Here is a 13,008-nt window from a genome sequence, read left to right as displayed (position 1 = left end):
ACCCTCTAAAAAACCAAGATGGCTGCAAGGTGCTCCTTTACCTTCAGCTACAGCTCTGTGGTGCATTGCTTCTTATTGTCCAAGACAACATTAAACCTTTTTAATTTTTTTTAAATTTAATGGCAATCATGGTTTCCTCCTAACCTAATGAAGGCATACTAGCACTGAGAGACAATTTACATAACTAATTTCCATGACAGAGACAGCCTAGAAACGGAAAGAAAATCCCATTAGTGTAATGCAAAAGTGGAATATCTCACCTACGGTGCTGAGAATGTCAGGTTGGCTGTGTGCAGGAGAAATAACTTTTCTTCCCTTGCGCATGCATGTGCACATGCATGTGGAAAACTGTTCAGTGCCTCACTGCTAGTACATTCAGAATGCATTAAATTGAAGAGGAAATGAATATTCAGCATTATGTTTTCTACCCACTTGGATAAATAAAATATTAAAGGAAGAATATGCATCATTACTCAAATGCAAAAAATATGGTATGTTCTGCTGCTGTTGTGAATAGGCTGAGCTAAGTTTTCAGGTGATTCACCTAATTTGAGGTGATTAATGCTGAGAGATGCTATCTTCCTTTGGATTGGACTTAAACATTTTTGATTTAGCATCTGACGAGGTAGCTAACTTAAGCTGCCACTTATACTGTCTTACATTGAACAACTGGATACAGAAGGAATCTTTAGAATAGCATAAAATATGTTCCTTTCCACGTTGTTCTGTGCTGATACCAGATGGGACCAAAAGACTAATTTTCACATACTCTGAGAACAGTCAGATTTTGTATTCTTTCCAGCTGACTAAGGGGAAAATTCGTGATCTGTGTTTCACACTGTCACAGAACTAAGGCAAGTATGTGATAGCTGAGGTGTTTCAGGGAAAATATATGACTCTAAGTATACTGGGGGAAAAATGATGTCACACAAACATTGCAATTATTCTTTTTATGCTCATTAATAATAGTTTTTAATAGGAAGTTCAAGGGCGGATAAGGAGTTTTTCCAAATAGATGTTTTAATTTAACTTATGTATTTTTCCTAGCTGAAGCAATGAGGTTCAGCTAATATTTTTCATGCCAGAGTATCACTCTCAGCTTTTCAACTGTGATATTCAGGAGGAATGTCTGTGCTAAGGGGCAATGAAACCACTTTCAAAAATATGCATGCAACATTGTATACAGGTTCTAGTAGACCTTGGATGTCTTATCTCACTTGTGCCTTTAAACATCTCCTCCACACATCCATATAGCACTTTATTTTAAAGATAGGCTCTGGTAATGAATTCAAGGAAAGACGAGGATTGTTAATATTTTTAGAAGCATCTTAGACTTAAGACATTCAGATGTCAATGAAGTGATGCTATTTTACCACCTCTGACATGTTGCCCATGTCCAAAACTTTTCAGGTTCAAAGAGCATGTCCATTAAAAGCAGTTGTCTCTCAGCAAGCAGAACCTTCCCCAGAAATTCAGACCTACTTAGGTTCTGTCAAGGTATGGTTAATATAAACAGACCATTAATGAAATTACATACTTGCTACTAGGACTTCGTATTAAAATGTTGTATTTTTTTTTTCCTGCTTGCACTTGTAATCAGCTATAAAACTACTGCATGTATTAGCTTTCAGCTCAATGTGTTGGTAGAAATTGGCTTCCTCTTAAGCTGCCTTGACGGTATGAAAGGAATAGTAGTAGCAACACATTCGAGGGATTATAAACTGGTGAAAAATTAGAAGGAAAAGAATGAAGTGGAACAAAGCTGATTCACCTCACAGAATGGTGAAGACTGCTCAAAAAAGAAAAAAAAAAAGAAAAAAAGTAAGATACAGTTAGTCTTTCCTTTCCGTACTCTTGTGGATGATTGCAGAATTTTCTTTTTTCTCCTCCACACCCCCCTCCCCCGCCCACGTCCCACCAAGAATACATGTGGGACATTGTCAAGAAAGAACAAATTATTCTGGACTATTGATTTCAAAGTGTTGTTTTGAAGGCTGATTAGTGTTGCTTTCTGGTAAGGTTTGGTCACCCATTGTGCACATTAATAAAAGGTTCAATGGACACACAAATGACCATCAATGAGAATACCCTTGTTTCGCCTGTCCCACCTCTGCACAGAAATGTGATATTTTTGAATTGCTAGAATTTTGTTCCAGCTTTAAATAATTGTGACACTGCCTAAAAGACAGAGCTCTAGGGTAAAGATTGTGTGGTAACAGGATGGCGTGGCATGAGTAAAAATATATTTGAAATATATGAAATGCTGAGACCAGCAGATGACAGACAAATGATGCTCAGATGCTGAGAAACTCCAAACTTCGTGAATGAGTGATATCTCAACACGCCAAGAAATTCAGAGGAAAATTTAAAGGGAAAATTTTGCCCTGTGAAAGACAAATTGAAAACTCTCATTGATTTGAGCCAGCATTTCTCTTGATGCTGGTAAATGAATGAAGTCCTTGCAAAGAAGTCAGTCAGAGGTGATTGTGCTGGGATTTCTTTTTAATTGTTTATCAATTCTTAATCAAACATAACCCTTGTAAATCCAATCATTTTTTTCCACTGGGATATTTTCTTCAGAAAAATGTGTATTCAGTCAAACTGATTGAGTTTGTGATAACTTACCTAATCTGTCAAATAAAGGACTTAATTCTGCCTGGATAATATCCAAGTGCTTCATTTTTAACTATATCTTGCAGGTGTGTACTACAATATAGTGAGTACGTCTATTAATTGCCAGAGTGATAGACTGAAAGAAGATGTTTCAGCTGGCTGAACCAAAGTATTATGGCTTGGTTTGTATCTTGAGAAATCCTGGAACTTCGACTTCTTTTCTTGATTCAGAACGGAATGGAACATTTCAGAATTTCTCACAGAACAGGGAATTTGCTTGTTAAATATAGTCTTCACATTACCTCTGTCCCTGAGGAGAAGGATGTGGCTGCAACATGTGTGACAGCAGCCACCAGCAGGAGAACATGGGGGAGCGTGGGGAGAAGGCCTCCCTGAGTATATAGTAGCCTGCCTGTCTGTGTATAAAAACAGGGCAGCAAGGCTGTATAACGCTGCCCAAAAAGCAGAGCTTGCTGCAGCAGCATCACAGCTCAGTCAACCCAATAAAAGTGAAGGATGCAACTTTGCACTATGTGAATTTTTCAGCTTGGGTTTCTATTAGCCAAGTTCAGGGAGCTGGGTGAGCCACACTAAACATAGATGAAAATGGACATTGAGAGGGGATAAAGATGATTTGTCACCATAGCAGAAGAATAAAGATACACCTTTTGAACGGGGAAACAAGTTGAAAACTCATTAAAAAAAGTACTTTTATAAATACAGCATGTGTCGCTAGCACATGAAATTAAAAGCCGTGGCTCAGCCATAGTCCAAAATAATTATTTATGTAGTTGAATCAGAAAGTTAGGAGGATGAAAGCCTTCAAGTTTTCAACCACCACTTCAGACATTAAACCGACACTAATCTTGCCAGGAGTATAACACAAATTCCAGGTATTTTAGAATATTTAGGACACATAAGGTGTTAACACAGGGGCAGCTGGCGTCCAGCTTTGTTCCAAGACCCTGCTCAGTGCAGCAGGGCATTTTAGATGTTGCTCTGGGATGGATACCCAGGCATTTTAGGCTGAACTACAGTGCCTGATGGGAAGGGAAACCAGTCATAAGAAGTAGCTTTTCCTTAGGACTGAGAAACTACAGTTTTAAAATGGAATCTAAAATGAGACCTATTGCTCAGGAAAGGAATAGCTGATGATATACTTTGGTATGTGTGCCAAAGCATTCTGTGTGCTGGATAGTAAAGAAGTGCTACTTTAGGAAGCTAAAAAAAAAGAAAAAAACGGACATTTTCATTAAGAAGATTCTAGGGAACAAACAAACACAGTACTCTTTGACCAACCGCCTAATTTTAACAGCTAAAAATATTTTTCTTATGTGTTTTTCTTCTGTGGTACGTTTTGATCTACAGATTATACAACTTTTAAAACCCTTGTTACTGTAATGCCAACACTCTATTATGTGTGAAATAATCTAATTGTGAAAAAATAAGAGGTGAAGACCATGTTCTCCCTTTCAGTATCTGCAACAGTGCTTTGCATGTGTGACATGGGGATAATTGACAAAATAATCTTGTTTTCAAAAGGCACATGGTTTGTCCACATCTTCAAAATCAATACAAATATTTGTCACAAATTACTCATGCGACTGATTATAACATAGCTGGCAAAATAAACATTTTCCTCCCTCCTGCTTCATTTGTACCATGTGGAAACAGCAGGGTATGATGCTCAGCATTACTTCATACCATATTTGATGAAAGTGTCTCAAGAGGTGAGGCTTTTTTATTGCGATTGTAAGTAAAATGCTAAAACTGTATTGACAGTGACACCAGATGCATTGGAGAAGAGTATAAAAGCTAGGAGATATGGGAAATAGAGTATGTGAGTGTGTGTGTACCTATGCATGGGTGTACAAGTTCTCTTTGTTTTGTTTTGTTTTGTTTTGTTTTGTTTTATTCTGTTTTGTTTTGTTCTGTTTTGTTTTGTTTTGTTTTGGATGAAAAACCGTGGTTACATGGGTTACATCAAAAAAACCAGCTGACTTTGTCATCTGTTTCTTCTCACTATGAAAAAACTCCACAGGACTTTAGAATTAAAAATTGATTTAATCTTGGTCTGGCTTAGAAATGAAGACTTCAGTTAAATTCAGATTTCACAAAGTAGAAAGGTTAAAGGGTCTTTGGATTCACCTCTGTAACTTCAAACAGCATCTTCTTCCACATGCTTGTTATCAATACTTAGTCGTAGCTTTTTCTTCATTCATTGCAGCACACTTACCTGCTCATCTGTCTGTTGGAGTAAGACTCCCTGGGAATTTGGTAAGAGGAAAGCACAGAACCCTGATCTCACAGCTTTAGAAAGCTACTGTAAAGCATAAGTCAGTAGCTCTGGGTAAAAAGAAAGTTATTGGTAGGATCAGCAGTGTGGAGTTGAAGCCCCAGGGAAACACAAAGATGTCAGGTGGAAGTGTCATCCCCCTGACTGCTACAGGCTGGCAACACGCCCAGAGATGGAGCTCCTGGAGCTCCTGCACAAATCCTCTCCATAACCCAGCTCTTAGCAGAGTTGGAGTGCTGGATCTCTGTATCCATCCTAAGGCAAACTTTGTTAATAGAATAATTTTGTCTTAAAATAGTCAAGTACAGTAACATGCTGTTTTGCAGAAGACTGGTCCTGGAATATTAAGCTTTAAGATAAGTGTGTGTACTGCAGAGAAGCTGTTAAAGGTCATCAGCACCCAGTAGGACTGGATGAAACATTTTGTCCGTGGCTGAGTTAACATTTCAGGACAATAGTGTGTGCTTGCCATTCTGAGGTAATTTCTAATCTGTAAAAAGAAAGAGAGTGATATAAAAAGTGGAGAAAACTGTTAGCAATGAAAATTTTCAGTGTGATTTTGAGGACTAATGGTAGAGATAGGATGGTACTCACAAGTGCTATTTAGATCTCATTTTAAAAGATTTTAATAGAAGAAGAATTTTATATTTTGATCTGAAATTAGAATTGTTTAATTTGCATTTTCTCTTACGTCAGAGCCAAAGAGAAATTAAAAGATTTCCATTTCAAACAAATGCACAATTGAAGAAAATTACATTTGAAAAATAATTGCTTTGCAGAACAAAACTGAAACAATGGTGTGTGTTTTCTGTAAGATAGGAGTTTGTATTTTGTCCTATCATTTCAAAAGAAAGGTAGCATATCTCTCTCCAAATCAGCCGAAATATGTTCTAAAAGATTTGAAAACACAAACAGTTTGGAGAGCTTTGGTGTAAGTAGAAAAGATGGGTATTGAAGTACAAAAGTAAGGCATGAGATTTTGTATGGTGGGAAAAAGATGCAAGGTAAAAAGGAGTTTTGAAACTTCTATAAAATACTGCGTCATGTCTTGGAAGAAGACATGTCTTGGAGGAAGACTACTTATTACTTCTGATGTGTTTTGTTCCAGACCGTCCCCTGACAAAGCAAATACTTAGTTGTCTATCTCAAAAAAAGCCATGACCATTCTTAAAATATTTTCCTGTACAAGAAGATTTTCAAAAAGCAGCACCAGGAAGCAATCATGCAGGTGGTCTGATGACAGACCTGGGAATGAAGGTTGCTCTTTACTTATTGCCTCCTATGGGCAAGAAACCTATTGAATGTATTTATCTTCCATTTCTAAAAATCTGAAACACAGCATTGAAGTTCTGCATTTGTTGGACAATTGCTTGATTGATCTGTGAAAACACTCTTGTACTGTGAAATTGTAATGTACTTGGCAAAGCCACTGTTCATTAGCCAAGGGAAAAGCAGAACACATTTTATGGATACATACCTCCCCTCTGTCTTCCCTTTCTTCTAGAAGAAAAGTTTTGTATGGGCAAAAATGTCTTTATTTAAAATGCATTTATTCAGCTCAAAAATAGCATTAACATACTACCCTCTGTAGTACTAAACTGGTATTTTGTGCTCTCAGAGCATGTTTTTCCTCCACAGTCTGGTGATATTTTTTCTGTTTTGCGTCATGGTACAAGAAGTGTCCAGGGTGGTATGGAGAGAAGCATGGGCTGGGTGATGCTCAGCGGTGGGTCCCGGCAGCAGCTGAGGAAGGAGGTGCTGCTGTTGTCACCACAGGCTGCACAACTCCTGCACAAGGAGCAGGCTTACCCAGCGTATCATGCCTCTCCTTGCCACTCCTGCTCCACCTCCTGTCTTCTTCTTCTTGGCTGAAAAAAAAAAGGATTTAGAAATTTTATATGTAGGCATAAAGATGTTTTATGTACATCCATAACTTTTTTTTTCCCTTTCCATCTTAGCATCTCCTATAAATCCACCAAACTCAGGAATTACCTCCAGCTATATGAGTCACATTAAAAATATAGTGCTTTGGCCCTATGTGAACCATGGTGGGTGTTACAGCTCTGTCCAGTATGTTAAGTATGCATACACAGTGCTCTCTGGCAGCTGTTTCTTGATATGCACTTTTCATTTTCTTATCTGACAGGGCAAAGCGAAATTGTCCTGGTTTTGTTAAAAAAATTTTCTCTTTTAGTGAATTTCCCTGTCAGCTAAAGCCTTCTAAATAACTGCAGTTTTCCTGAAAGCTAGATACACCTTTTGGTAGACATAGCAATGGAATGCAAGATCATTGATAATGATGCATCTTGCGAGAGGTGCAAGCATGAGGTGACCTGAAAATTGACCAACTAAAGTATTCCATCTCATTCATGTGATACTTCATATAAAAGTGGGGGATCACGAGGATCTCGTCCCTTTTCCTTATGGCCGACACTGGGAGAGGACCTTGCGAGTTGTCCCTGCGAACTGAGGCCCAGTGACAGACTGAATCCAGCTCCGGTTGGCTGCAGAGTCCAGTCCAGGACTTCGGGTGCCAGCCCCACATCTGCCGGAGCAGCTGCCGGGACTTTCAAGATTGGTTTTGTACATTTCGTATTATTTTCTCTATTTTTATTAGTAGCATTAGTAAAACATTTTTAATTTTTCCAACTCTCTTCTCTCTGTCCTTCTTTCCCAGTCGCCTGTCCTTAGTGGGAAGGGGGGAGAGGGAGGGGCTGTAGGGGAAAGGGGGAGGAGAGGAGGTTAACAATACATCTGCCACGGTTTTATTGTCACCCCGCAACCAAACCACGACAGAAATTTAGCCACTCCACTGCACTCTGTAGATATTAGAAACATATGATGATGTAGATGGTTCTTAACAGTGTTTGTGCATTTAAAAAGTGTTTTGTTGTACCCAGAGGTACACACAAATTGATTCCTCAGTTTGATGGCCATGAGTACAATAATACTACTAATAATAAATGGGTCGTATAAAATGTTGTGAAAGTAATTGAAATATTTTTCTTGATGAAATGAGACATTTGAGACATTTCATTCATTTAATGAAAAAATGCATGTACTGTCCCTGGGATCAGGGAGAGAACAGAAGCCCTTCTCATCCCAGAGGAACACTTTGGTCATGGCTAACAGGCTTTATTTGGGTTTACACAGTGGAAAAGCTTTTGTTTTCCACTATATAAAACTGTCCACAACTTCCACTTTAAACAAATCTGCAACACAGAGGACTTTCCATATGCATTGTCAGGGCATTTTCAGCTGAGTGAGTGATAGAAGTTTGAACCTCACATAGTAGGTCTCAGAGTTGGATTTGAGCGTGGTGTAGAATGCTCTGTCCCCGACTTAATGCTGTTACTACAGTGGTTTTTTCAGTTGCTTGAGAACACCAAATGGTGGCATCTGCAACTGCACTTTATGTTGAACCCCAAGAGGCATGTGGGAAAGGTTTCCAAGCCACAACTGTCAGGCAAAAACATGAATTAAGTAAGTAGTTGCTTGGGTTTGGCACAGGCTCAGCATACATAAAGCAAAAATTTGGAGATGTGGAAAACTTCAGGAACATATATATGCTTATAGGTTTCTGTAGTGTTAAGTGGTAGCTGGGCCAGATATGGAAAGTATGTCACTGGTGTATAAAATTCTTTCAAATTCCACCTGTTCTTTAAAGAAAAGAAGACCTTTCTCTTTACAGGTTTTGTACTGAAAGTAATTGTTCTGTGTGTGACAGAAATCACATTTCTGATTTCACTCTGATAAAATAATTTTAAATAGAAAATAAAATACAGTTAACTCACACATCTAATGATAACTCCATGAACATCACAGCTGCAACTCAAATCCCATTAACATCAGATGTCTACTATACAGCTGATTTTATGAATTTACAAGCTTAACTCTTCATACCAGTTCTAGGCAGGAGCACACAAATTATGAATCCTACCTATTCAAGAAATACAAACTGGTGTTACATACGCAACATGTCAGATTAGATTCCCTCATATAACCACTGTGCAACACATGTATAATATTTTTGTCCATTTCTTAAGCAGTATAGGAAAAGGTAGAAAGATTTTATAGAGGGATATTTCTCATTTATGTGGCTTTAAAAAAATCAGGTGATAGTTAGGACAAACGTCATGCTGTTCTATGGTCTCATCAAATAGTGCAGAATTTACAAATAAATGAAAATAATAAAACTGTATCTTTTTAGAGCCCTTTTCATTTGGAGAGATCTGAAGGTACTTAATAAAATACTTACAATTAACAGAAATATGTTTCCTCCTGAAGAAATATAGTAAGATATTTGGTTATTGAGATAAGTGAAAAGATCTTTATGTTTAAATGTAAAGCCAGAGGATTTCAGGTAGGTGAATTACCAAGCTTGTAACTGGCCAACCCCTTTGAAGGAAATGCTATGGTTTTGCAGAAAATGAGCAGATATTGTTTCCAGCCAGTCTGATATTCTTTACAGCAGAGACATTCCCAAGGGGCAAACAGTGTCTCATGACAAGGGGAAGAATTTGGTTTGACCAAGTACAAGGAACCAGGCAGGAGACAGGACTGGAGGACACATCGTTTGGATAAAAGGAGATGAAAAGAGCTCATGGAGAGGAACTGCTGGCAGCAGCTGCAGCTCTGAAGCAGGACTTTTATTTGCAGAGTACCTTGTGTCCAACCAGCAAAAGCTGTTGGTCCCTCAGGTGAGACTTTGGGAACCTCCTGTATTACAGAATAACTATCTTGTCAAGGCAATTCAAAGCCTGGGGCAACTACAGAAGTATTGATGGAGTGGCCTCTTCTGGCCTTGTAGCCACCATAGGAAACACAGCTGAAAGCCTTAGTTTGTGTTCCTTCCTGCTCAAAAAGCTTTGACTGCCATGCTCCATTCTAGTGAGGATGAATTTCAGTGTTGGGTATCATTGATTAGGAAGCTGATACAGGTGGGAGTACCTCCATTCTCAGGTAAGAAATGGAGTAATACCATTTGCATCCTAGCAATCATCAAGTTTTAGTGCAGGCTTTTACTTTAATTGTGATACATTAATCTACCTTACCTTGTCCTTTCCCAGCATATTGTTCATAGAGGCTATAAAGCTACTGTTAAGCTTATTTAACTACTAGAATTAAGGGGTTTTTTGTTCGCTAGGGAAATGTAGTGAAGTAATAGAGATCACTTTTTCATCTAGTCCTATCTGTCAGTATTACCTCTAGTCATAAGTAGTTGAACGTTAGACACCCAAGGAACTTATAGGTTATTTTATTTATTTTATTTCATTCTATCTTATTGCAGTATAATAAACTTTGTGTCACCTCATGGCAAAATACAAATGACATAAACATGCACTGAAAAGACTATGCTGTTTCAACATGCACTGAGCTAAGCTGAAAAGGATTCCACATAAGCTAAAAATTATTACACCACTCTTTATTTCAAAAACTTCCTCTCTTTTAGCAAATGCTTAGAAGGCACTTCTTTGAAATTGCCTTACTTCTTTTACCTTTTATCTGGTTTCCTCCCCAAACAAGTGATACATGACAATACTTTTGCAAAAATATCTTGAAAGAAATATATTTTTTCACAAATTTGTTTTCTAATTTCTCTAATTTTTGGAAGGAGAGACTAAAGGGTGCTGCCTTTTAAGAGATTTTAGCTACTTCCAGAGCTAGGCAAAGCACTGATACTGATGGGAATGCTTGGTTGTTTGCCAGCTATAGCACTGAATGGTTAGGAACATATGCCATACTGGAAGATGCTATAGGAAAGATCAGGGTGGGCCACAGCATTCACATATCTGTCCTGTTGCTGCCTATCCACAACTTGCTAAACATTTGTTTTCAGAATAAAACACGAAGTATGTTCTATTTTAGCTCCACCACCTGCTTTTATTACTTTTAAAGGCTTGGAATAAATTCAGGCATGGCCTAGAAAGCAATATTTTATAAGTGATTTCTTGAGGAAAGACATCTTCATGACATGAGCATTGTGGAATGAGATTTCTCCCCCCTGCAAACACGGGTCAAAATCTGTCAGTGAGAAAAATATTTGTGGATTACTATGATATTAACAGACAACCAACCAGTTGGTTGCTCCCACATTTGAGAGCTGCCCTTTTGGCTCCTGATCCCACCCCAAGATTGTTCCAGCTGCTGCCACTTCATTCTTGGGCAGAAGTAGCTGGTAGGTAATGGAAATATTTTCCCTGTTAATTTGTCCCTGGGAGGGGCATCCATCTTTGATGTGCCTTTGGGAATCTCCAATATTGTCTGCATCTTTAAAGTTAAATCTGAAAAGCCATTCAATCTAGCCTTTGAGGAATTATGATGTTATTTCGAGAGACAGAGAAGAGCACATATAAGCAGGGTTAGAAAGTCTTCTCCATGCTGATGTTTTCCATAAATAACACCAACACTGTAAACTAAATGCACTACTTTGGACATTTCTGCTTTATGGCGTTAGTCTGGTATGAATTTGCCAGATGGTCCCCTCCTCGCTTTGGGCGTTGAAGAAATATTCATATGGGAATATAGAGGGATTTTTTCTTTATGAGGGAAATTTGCCTACTGAAGTGTGGCAAGCAGCTTGTAAAAGCTGTTGGAGTAATCATGCAATCTCTTTTAAAATTATTTTACTGACTTTCAATATGTAATCTCTAAATACCTCATCTTGCATGTGTCTGAGATGGGAGACTCCATTTCTCAACCTCACCCTTCTTTATGTATCTGGCAGTCCTTCTCCCACATCTCAGGGCAGGCAAGTCTTCTGTTCCTTGTTACAACCCTGCCAGTAATAAAACAAGAGTTGTATAGTCCTCAAATGGTCTTAGATTGGGTTCAGATGTGTTGCACTTTCCCCTCTGCCAAGTCATTGGTCACTGCCTCTTGCTAGAGCAACAGTCCAGTTTGACAAGGTGATTCCTACCAACTTTTGTGGCTTTTTGATGAAGTTTTTTCAGTTCATTATTCTTCATTGTCCTCAGTGGAGATAGAAACACTTGTGTAGCAAGTGTAAGGTGAATTCCCTTAGTAGATATGCAAAAATGGGCAGATAAGTAGGGGCTTCTACAATGAACTCTAACCAGAAATTTCTAATTTAGTAAACAAGATTAACTGGATGCTTTAGACCTTCTTGCAAATTCCCATACTTTCCCCCTTGTCAGCTAATCTCTTCCCTTCTTTCTCTCTCAACAGATACCCATTTCTGTTTGTTTCCACTCAACATGGATCAACTGTATGCGGTGAAACCAAGGCTTGCATTAAGCATGCTTAAATGCTACACTTGTTTTTTCAAGTCTGATAAATGTACTCTTTCTGACTTTTAATTTTTTGGGTTGACAGCTTGCCAGAAACTTTCTTCAGTGATCACTAGGTTATTGCTAATTATGACAGCTGACAGAAAGAATTCATACCTATACTCTCATTTTTGTAAACAGTGAACAAATCTTGCCACATCCCAGTAATTAGCATACATTGAAGCACTAGGATGCACCTATGAGAGCTGTACTTATCACTAGGAGCTATTGCTTTGTCAAAACTGAAATTCTTTGTAAACGTATTTGCTCTGCTAAAACTTTTCTAGGGGAGTTTTCTTAGGGAAGTGTATAATTTTTAGTGAGAACAAACACAACGGTCTCCAGAAGGGCTGAAGCTCAGGTGCTGCGTGCTTACTGGGGATGCAGGAGACAGAGATTAGTATGGCTGAAAAGGAGTGTTCGAGGCCCATAAAGTGGTTCTCCCATGTCCTAGAGAGTGGCTTCATCCCTGGACCAAATGAAATCTTTTGGTCACCACTTTCCAGCTGTGCAGGCCTCTCCTTTGGAGAGATGTGAGACCAAGGAACGACTCATGCCATGGGAGAGATGACCTGCACTGGGAGGGCTTCAGACAAGCTATATCATCACAAAGGGGCTGTGAAGGCAGGACACTCAGCCTTTTAGCTGGGCCCCTTGGAAAGTGGGCCCTGCCCAGGCAGTGTCAGACCTGCTGTGTTAGACCCAGATACCCAAGGCCACATCTGGCATGGTGCAGGGGACAGGCTGTGACACCGCACTGAGAAGAAGTGAGACACAGCTCTGCTCGAGGAGGAGCATGAGATGGGAGCC

The sequence above is a fragment of the Caloenas nicobarica genome, chromosome 2 (genome assembly GCF_036013445.1).
Source record: "Caloenas nicobarica isolate bCalNic1 chromosome 2, bCalNic1.hap1, whole genome shotgun sequence".
NCBI lineage: Eukaryota > Metazoa > Chordata > Aves > Columbiformes > Columbidae > Caloenas > Caloenas nicobarica.
Note: the sequence above shows the minus strand (reverse complement) of the source record.